Here is a 9,914-nt window from a genome sequence, read left to right on the forward strand (position 1 = left end):
CAGGGTCTCACTGAGTTGCAAAGGCCCTCACTAAGTTGTAGCTGAAGGTGTCCACGAACCACAAACCTCCTGTCTCAGGCTCCCAAATGTTGGGATTAAGGCCGGGCATGGTGGCGCATGCGTGTAATCCCAGCATTTGGGAGCCTGAGACCAAAGGATGCAGTTCGCAGATAACCTCAGCTACTTAGTGAGGCTCTTTGCAACTCAATGAGATCCTGTTTCAAAATAAAGAATAAAAAATTGGGCAGGGGGTGTAGCTTGGAGGTCAAATGCCTCTGGATTACACAAAAAACAAAACAAAACCAAATGCTGGGATTACAAGCATGAGCCACCACACCCAGTTTAGATTTAATTTTCTTTTTCTTTTTCTTTTTTTTTTTTTTTGCGGGTCTGGGGATGGAACTCAGGGGCATTTGACCTCTGAGTTACACCCACTGCCTTATTTTTTTTTATTCTTTATTTTGAAACCGGGTCTCACTGAGTTGCAGAGGGCCTCACTAAGTAGCTGAGGCTGTCCACGAACTGTGATTCTTCAGGTCTCAGCCTCCTGAATGCTGGGATTACAAGTATGCGCCACCACGCCCGGCTCTTTTTCTTTTTCTTTTTTTTTTTTTTTTTTTTTTTTGCGGGTCTGAGGATAGAACCCAGGGGCATTTGCCCTCTGAGCTACACCCCCTGCCCTATTTTTTATTTTTTATTTTTATTTTTTGGTGGTACTAGGGGTGGAACCCAGAGGCTTTCTACCTCTGGGCTATACTCCCAGACCTTTTTTATATTTTATTTGGAAACACTAAGTTGCTGAAAGCCTCACTAAGTAGCTGAGGCTGGCTTCGAACCTGTGTGATCCTCCGGTCTCAGCCTCCTGAATGCTGGGATTACAAGCATGCGCCATCATGCCCGGCTTTAGATTTAATTTTCTAAACATAATATTAAACAAATTTCTTTGCCAGAGTGATAGGTTGGGTCCCCTCTCCCCCAACGTGACCCCTTGGTGGGGACAAGAGGTGGAACCCTGGAAGCCAGAAGTGGAGATATTGCTAGACTCCAAGTCTCATGAGACTCCAAACATTGGGAGACAGACTCCAGAGGTTGCCAGACTACAGATACGGGGAGAGAATCAGCATCCCTATAAACAGCGGTGCTTCTGCCCGACCATGTGACTCAGCCGGAGGACTGGAACTACATTTGACTCTCCAAACGTGTGGCTCTTCAGTCCCTTCTCTCATGGCCTGCTGACTCCCTGAGGGTGCCAAGTCTGAATAAAGCAGTAGCTTTTGATAACCTAACTGGTATTTTACCTCCTTCATGACTCCCTAGCTCCATTTTCAAAGTTTCACAGACAATATCCTAAGATGTAATAGGCATCACCAAGATGGATCATGATTGCTAGGATCTTTTTCTTTTTTTTTTCCTTTCTTTCTTTCTTTTTCTTTCTTTTTTTTGTACTGATTGAGCCCAGGGAAATTTTACCTCTGATCCTTCCTCCGTCCCTCCCTTCCCTCCTTCCTTCTGCTGGGGATGAGCCCAGGTGCATTCTACCTCTGAGCACCCCTAGCCCTTTTTATTTTTTATTTGGAAACAGGGACCTTGTTAATCTGCTGAGGCTGGCTTTGAACCTGTGATCCTCCTATCTAAACCTCCAAGTATTGGGATTACAGGTGTTCACCACCATGTCCAGCTGGCGTGTTTTTTTTTTTTAATATTTATTATAGCCAGGGTGGTAGCGCACGCTTGTAATCCCCCCCCCCCGCCCCCTGCCCTGCTTAGGAGGCGGAGACAGGAGGGAGGATCGTGTAGGTTCGAAGTCAGCCTTGCTGGTTTAAGAGACCCTGTTTCCAAATTAAAATAATAATAATAATAATAATAATAATAATAATAATAATGTAGAATTGGTCTGGGAGTGTATCCCACAGGTAGAAGGGTTTCCAGGAACCCCAGTGCCACCAAATAAATAAATAAATAAATATTATTTATTTATTATCCTTCCCAGTGTGGTGGCTCACACTTGTAATCCCAGTACTTGGGAGGCTGAGACAGGAGGATTGTGCAAGTTGGAAGCTAGCCTTAGCTACTTAGTGAGGCTCTCAGCAGCTTGTTGAGACTCTGTTTCCAAATAAAATATAAAATAGATCTGGGAGTGTAGTTTGGAGGTAGAATGCCCCTGGGTTCCATACCCAGTACCACAAAATAAATAAATATTCACTTATTTATTTATTATCTGTTTATTTTGTGGTACTAGAGTTTGAACTCAGGAGCATTCTACTTCCAAGTTATACCCCAAGCCCTATATTTTATTTTTATTTTTAAAATGGGGTCTCCCAAGCTGGGCATGATGGCACATGTTTGTAATTCCAGCATTCGGGAGGCTGAGACTGGAGGATTGTGGTTTGAAGACAGCCTCAGCTACTTAGTGAGGTCCTTTGCAAATCAGTGAGACCCTGTTTCGAAATAAAGAATAAAAAATAGGACAGAGGGTGTAGCTCGGAGGTCAAATGCCCCTGGGTTCTATCCCCAGACCCACAAAATTAAAAAACTAAAAACAAAAATAAAATGGGGTCTCCCTTGAGCTGGGCATGGTGGCTCATGCTTGTAATCCCAGCATTCGGGAGGCTGAGACTGGAGGATTGTGGTTTGAAGACAGCCTCAGCTACTTAGTGAAGTTCTTTGCAAATCAGTGAGACCCTGTTTTGAAATAAAGAATAAAAAATAGGGCAGGGAGTGTAGCTCGAAGGTATAATGCCCTTGGGTTCAACCCCCAGTACTGCAAAAAGAAATGGAAGGAAGGAAGGAAGGATGGATGGATGGATGGATGGATGGAAGGAAGGAAGGAATAGTGTCTCCCTAGGATGATGAGAGTCTCAGTACTTGCGGAAATTGTCCTCAAACCTGTGATTCTCCTGTCTCAGCCTCCCCAAGTACTGGGATTATAGGTGTGGACCACCACACTGCACTCTTACAAATGTATTTAAACTGGTGCCAGGCATGGTGGCACACACCTATAACCCCAGCGCTTGGGAGACAGAAGGATTACAGGTTTGAGCTCAAGCTCAATTTAGCGATACCCTGTTTCAAAATAAAATATAAAAACAGCACTTGAGCCAGTGTGGTGGTATACGCCTGTACTTGGGAGACTTAAGACAGGAGAATCTCAGGTTTGAGGTCAGCCTCAGCAATTTAGCTAAACCCTGTTTCAAAATAAAAATTAAAAAGGGCTGGGAGTAGCTGGGCGCAGTGATGCACTCTTGTAATCCTAGCCTTTGGGAGGCTGAGACAGGAGGATTGCAGTTTGCGGCAAGCCTCAGGTACTTAGTGAGGCCCTCCGCAGCTCAGTGAGACCCTGTTTCAAAATAAAGAATAAAAAAAATAGAGCCAGGCGTGGTGGCGCACGCTTGTAATCCCCGCACTTGGGAGGCTGAGACAGGAGGATCACACGGGTTCGAAGCCAGTCTCAGCTACTTAGTGAGCCTCTCAGCAACTTAGCGAGACCCTGTTTCCAAATAAAATATAAAAAGGTCTGGGAGTATAGCCCGGAGGTAGAAAGCCTCTGGGTTCCACCCCCAGTACCACCAAAAAAAAAAAAAAAAAAATAGAGCAGGGGGTGTAGCTCAGAGGTCTAGTGCCCCTGATTTCCATCCCTAGACTGGCAAAAAGCCACACACAAAAAAACCCAAAAAACAAAAAGGGACTGGGGGTGTAGCTCTAGGATAGAATGCTACTGGGTTCAATTCCCAATACCCTCCCCCCCAAAAAAAGTTGGAAAGGGGGTATAGCTTGGAGGTAGAACACTGCTGGGTTGTATCCCTAGTACACACACACACACACACACACACACACACACACACACACACACACAGCGTTTAAAGTAAAATGGTAGCACATCAGCGGGCAAGGGGTGCACGCTTGTAATCCCAGTACTACTTGGGAGGCTGAGACAGGAGGACCACAGGTTTGCAGTCAGCTTCAGCTACTTAGTGAGGTCCTTCGCAACTTAGTGAGAACCTATTTCAAAATAAAGAATAAAAAATAGGGCAGGGGGTGTAGCTCAGAGGTCCAATTCCCCTGGGTTCAATCCCCAGTAACACAAGAAAATTTTAAAAATAGGGCTGGGGGTATAGCTTGGAGGTAGAATGTCCCTGAGTTCAATCCCTGATACGGAAAAAAAAAAAAGTGTTTTGATGATGGAGATAAAATGTAGTGACTATGGGAGCCAGCGACTCGAATAAATTTGTAATCAGGTGATTACAAATGATTATAGATGATTGCTGTCAGGCTTATGAAATTAAGTTATTCCTAGATTTGATAGAAGAGAAAAGAAACATTAAATAGATTACAGCCTTGGTCATGAATATATTCATCTAATTAACATTTTTCCACCATTACATTTAAATATTAAAAATTGATACATGATCATTGTTGGTTTGTGCTACAAAATTTATAACTTTATAAATTATTCTTTATTTTCGAACAAGGTTTCACTAATTTACAAAGGGCCTCACAAGTTACTGAGCCTGGCTGTGAACCTGTGATCCTTCTGTCTCAGCCTCTCAAGTACTGGGATTACAGGCTTGCAGCACCATGCCCAGCTAAAAATTTATTACTTTTAATAATTGTTTCTCCAGCCAGGCATGATGGCGCATGCCTGTAATCTCAGTACTTGGGAGGCTGAGACTGGAGGATCCGGGTTTGTGATCAGCCTCAGCTACTTAGTGAGGCCCTCCACAATTTCGTGAGACCCTGTTTCAAAGTAAAGAATAAAAAATAGGGCTGGGGGTGTAGCTTGGAGGTAGAATGCCCCTGGGTTCCATCCCCAGTACTGCAAAAAAAAAAAAAAAAAAGTTTTTCACCTAAACTTATAGCATGTAATAACTTTTTTCAGAAATCTTCTTCCACATTAAAAAAGATAAATTTCAAAAACTTAACTGAAGCTGGGTGTGGTGGCATATACCTGTAATCCTAGTACTTGGGAGGCTGAGACAGGAGGATCACAGGTTTGAGAACAGCCTCAGCAAGTAATGGGACTCTCATCAACCTAGTGAGACTCTGTTTCAAAATAAAAATAAAATAGGGCTGAGGGTATAGATCCAAGGTAGAATGCCCTGGGTTCAATCCCCAATACCACACACAGAAAAATTATTTTACTACAACTGACAACACAATTACCAGTAGAAAAAAGACAACTTTCTTTCAAAGAACACAATCATGTGGCTCGGTGTAGCTCAGTACCAGAGCGCAGCCTTAGCAGGTGTGAGGTCCTGGGTTCATTCCTCAGCACCAGAAAGAAGAAAACAAAGCCAAATCATAAATATATACTAAATATAAGTGGGATAAATTATGCACTTTGCTCCCAACCATAGAATCCTCTGAGCAGAAGGCAAAGTCTCCAAAGTCTATTTCCTTTCTAGATGCCTTGATAACCTATTTGATCAGCCAACGGGAATGCTGGAACCAGGTATGGTGGTGCACACTTGTAATCCTAGTACTTGGGAGGCTCAGACAGGACAGGAGGATCGCAGGTTCAAGGACAGTCTCAGCAAGTAGTGAGACTCATCAACCTAACAAGACCCTATTTCAAAATAAAAATAAGGCTGGGCGTGGTGGCGCACGCTTCTAATCCCAGCATTTGGGAGGCTGAGACTGGAGGATCACAGTTCAGGGACAGCCTCAGGTACTTAGTGAGGCCCTCTGCAAATCAGTGAGACCCTGTTTGAAAAATAAAGAATGAACAATAAGCCAGACACGCTTGTAATCCCCGCGCTTGGGAGGCAGAGACAGGAGGATGAGCAGGTTCGAAGCCAGCCTCACTGGCTTAAGAGACCCTGTTTCCAAATAAAATATAAAATAGGTCTGGGAGTGTAGCCCGGAGGTAGAAGGGTTCCATCCCCAGTACCATACACACACACACACACACACACACACACACACACACACAAAGAATAAACAATAGGGCTGTGGGGTGTAGCTCAGAGATAGAATGCCCCTGGGTTCCAGCCCTAGTACCACAAAACAAACAAACAAACAAACAAAATTAAAAAATAGGATTAAGAGCCGGGTGTGGTGGCGCACGCTTGTAATCCCCGCACCTGGGAGGCTGAGACAGGAGGATCACACAGGTTCGAAGCCAGCCTCAGCTACTTAGGCTCTCAGTAACTTAGTGAGACCCTGTTTCCAAAAATAGGTCTGGGAGTATAGCCTGGAGGTAGAAAGCCTCTGGGTTCCACCCCCAGTACCACACACACACACAAAAAAAGTAGGATTAGGGGTGTAGCTTAAAGGTGATGCACCTGGGTTCAATCCCCAGACACACACACACACACACACACACACACACACACACAAACAAAAAAAAAACCTTGCTGGGTCTTTGAATAGTTGATGGTAGCCCTAGAGTTGGATGAGTCTGTGAAAGTAAACAGTCATAATAACTGCTTATGATTTTTTTTTTTTGTGCTAGGTATTGAACCCAGGGGCCTGGAGCATATGAAAAACATTTTCTATCACTTAGATACACACCCAGCTCCTGATCCTCATTTCCTATATACAAGTAGGCCTCTTAGTATAAGTAGGAAACTGGGGGATAAAAAACTAGGAGCAGTGCCGGGCGTGGTGGCGCACGCTTGTAATCCCCCGCTTGGGAGGTGAGACAGGAGGATGCGCAGGTTCGAAGCCAGCCTCACTGGCTTAAGAGACCCTGTTTCCATATAAAATATAAAATATAAAATAGGTCTGGGAGTGTAGCCCCGAGGTAGAAGGGTTCCATCCCCAGTACCACCAAAAACAAACAAACAAACAAACAAACAAACTAGGAACAGAAACTGCTCTGCGCCCTTTCTCTGCGGAATCACCATGGTGGCTGGGACCCTGCAACATATCCTGAAAACTGGAGGGCCTTCAAGGCCCACGTTGCTGCTCAGTACAGCGGGGCCCAGGTCCGTGTGCTCTCCATACCACCCCACTTTCATTTTGGCCAAACCAACTGCACCCCTGAATCTCTCCACAAATTTCCTACCAGCAGGGTTCCAGCATTTGAGGGTGATGATGGATTCTGCACGTTTGAGAGCAACACCATTGCCTGCTGTGTGAGCAGCGAGGGGCTGGGAGGAAGTGCTCCGGAGGCAGCCGCCCAGGTGGTGCAGGGCGTGAGCTTTGCCCACTGTGACATCATGCCCCCAGCCAGTACCTGGGTGTTCCCCACCTTGGGTATCATGCACCACAACCAACAGACCACTGAGGACGCAAAGGAGGAGGTGAGGCGGACTCTGGGGCTGCTGGATGCTCACTTGAAGACCAGGACTTTCTGGTGGGTGAACGGGTGACGCCGGCTGACATCACAGTTGCCTGCTCCCTGTTGTGGCTCTATAAGCAGGTCCTGGAACCTTCTTTCTGCCAGGCCTTTCCCAACACCATTCGCTGGTTCCATACCTGCATTAACCAGCCCTTCTGGGCAGTCCTGGGGGAGGTGAAACTGTGTGGGAAGATGGCCCAGTCTGATGCTATGAAGTTTGCAGAGAGCCTCTTCTTTCCCTTGGAAAGAGGAGGGTTTGCGGGAAGAGAAGCAGAAGCCCCAGGCTGAGAGGAAAGAAGAGGAAAAAGCAGCTGCCTCCACTCCTCAGGAGGAGATGGACAGGTGTGAGCCGGCACTGGCTGCTGAGCCCAAGGCCAAGGACCCCTTTGCTCATCTGCCTGAGTGCCTTTGTGTTGGATGAATTAAGCTCAAGTACTCCAATGAGGACACGCTCTCTGTGGCACTGCTGTCTCTTGGGGAACATTTCGATAAGGATGGCTGGTCCCTGTGGTCTGCTGCATACCGCTTCCCCAAAGAGCTCACCCAGGCCTCACTGAGTTGCAACCTCATCACTGGAATGTCTCAGCGGTTGGACAAGCCGAGGAAGAACACCTCGCCAGTGTCCATTTCTTTGGAACCAACAATAGCAGCTGCATTTCTGGAGTCCGGGTCTTCCGAGGCCAGGAGCTTGCTTTTCTGCTGAGTCCAGTGTTACGGTTTAAATGCTGGGGGTTCTTTTTATTCTTTCTTTTTTTTTGCAGGTCTGGGGATGGAACCCAGGGGCATTTGACCTCCGAGCTACACCTCCTGCCCTATTTTTTATTCTTTAATTTGAAACCGGGCCTCACTGAGTTGCGGAGGGCCTAAGTAGCTGAGGCTGTCCGCTAACCGCGATCCTTCGGTCTCAGCCTCCCGAATGCTGGGATTACAAGCGTGCGCCACCACGCCCAGGTTCTTTTTCTTATTCAACTAAAGTTTGTTGAATAGAAAAATTCAAACTAATAAGCAGCTCGGTGCAGCTTTAACAAATCTTTATTATAGAATCAATAGGAAATAGAGAGGAGAAGGAAAAAGCAGCATGCTGGCTCACATGCTGGAGAGTCCAAAAAGGGGATTCTGACCCTTTTTGGGACTACAGCCTTTATATAGATTTTGTATTGGTACCTTTCTTATCAGCGTTACCAAGGCAATGGGCTAGTAACTTATTTCTTAGCCAGGTGGTGCCTCTTTTATCTCCGGACAGAGCACTCACTAAGTGCAGGGGTCAAGAATCTACCTGGCCTCTGCCTCTGTTGTATTAGGCAGTATTGGTGGCTCATCAACTAGGGGTGCTTCAAAGCAGAGCATGGAGTTTACCTTTTCTACACCCAGACCAGGTCACAGAGGAGAGGAGGTAAACAGAGGCACTGATTACCTTTATATAGTTTTAGGGCTAAAGGCTTCAATTGACTCTGAGACTTTTACAATAGGTTAATTATTAGAACGAAGGGCAAAGAGAGAGGGGAACTCTGCATTGTAATAGCTGCCGCCCTCCCCGTCTGAGTGCCTGCACAGCACCCAGGCCCTGACTATATTTTACATTTTGGAAATTAATACCAAAGCAATTTTCTAATACTGGCACATTCAGATTGGCAGGTAGACAAGTCATACTTATGGCGGAAACTAGATCCTGGCAGTGAGGAGACCCAGACACTGGTTCGAGAGTACTTCTCCTGGAAAGGGGCCTCCCAGCATGTGGGCAAAGCCTTCAATCAAGGCAGGATCTTCAAGTGAATGTCTCTTGCACCATCTAGATGCCTGAACCTGCCCTTCAGGAAGATGGGGGTCATTACAAGAAACAACATTGAAAAAAAAAAGAAGAAGAAACTACTCTGCAACCCGGGAGTGGTGGCCCACACTTGTAATCCCAGTATGGAAAGGCTGAAACAGAAGGACCGCAGGTACAAGACCTGCTTCAGCAACTTAGTGAGTCTCTCAGTAACTTAGTGAAGTGAGACCCTCCTTTCACATCAAACATAAAATAGGGATGTGGGTGTAGTTTGGAAGTAAAATTCATGCCCCTGGATTCAATTCATATATATATATATGTATATATATATATATATATATATATATATATATATATAATGCAAAAATAATATAAGTGCTACATCTATTTTGTCTAGGATTTTACACACAAAATGAGTTTCATTTGGAAAAATATTTATGAGTTGGCATGGTGGTACATGCTTATAATCCCGGTACTTGGAAAGCTAGACAGAAGGATTGTGGGTTTGCAGCCAGCTTTAGCTATTTAGTGAGGTCCTCCACAATTTAGTGAAACCCTGTTTTAGTAAAAAAAAAAAAAACCAAGCCGGGTGTGGTGGTGCACGCTTGTAATCCCAGCATTAGGGAGGCTGAGACCGGAGGATCACAGTTCGCAGACAGCCTCAGCTACTTAGTGAGGCCCTTTGCAACCCAGTGAGGCCCGGTTTCAAAATAAAGAATAACAAATAGGGCAGGGGGTAGCTTAGAGGTCAAATGCCCCTGATTTCCATCCTCAGACGTGCAATAAATAAATAAATAAATAAATAAATAAATAACAAAAGCCTGGCATGGTGGCACATGCTTGTAGTTTCATTATCCTGGAGAC

At 45.4% G+C, this 9,914-nt stretch overlaps 1 pseudogene across 1 annotated transcript; it reads left to right on the forward strand.

Moving 5' to 3' along the window:
- The first annotated feature begins 6,843 nt into the window (after nt 1–6,843).
- On the forward strand, nt 6,844–9,055 carry LOC308271034 (elongation factor 1-gamma-like; annotated as a pseudogene). Its single transcript has 2 exons — nt 6,844–7,990; nt 8,918–9,055. The product of its transcript is annotated as an elongation factor 1-gamma-like (transcript).
- Nucleotides 9,056–9,914: the final 859 nt, after the last annotated feature.

Source organism: Muscardinus avellanarius, assembly GCF_963383645.1.
Source record: "Muscardinus avellanarius genome assembly, chromosome: 12".
NCBI classification, from domain to species: Eukaryota; Metazoa; Chordata; class Mammalia; order Rodentia; family Gliridae; genus Muscardinus; species Muscardinus avellanarius.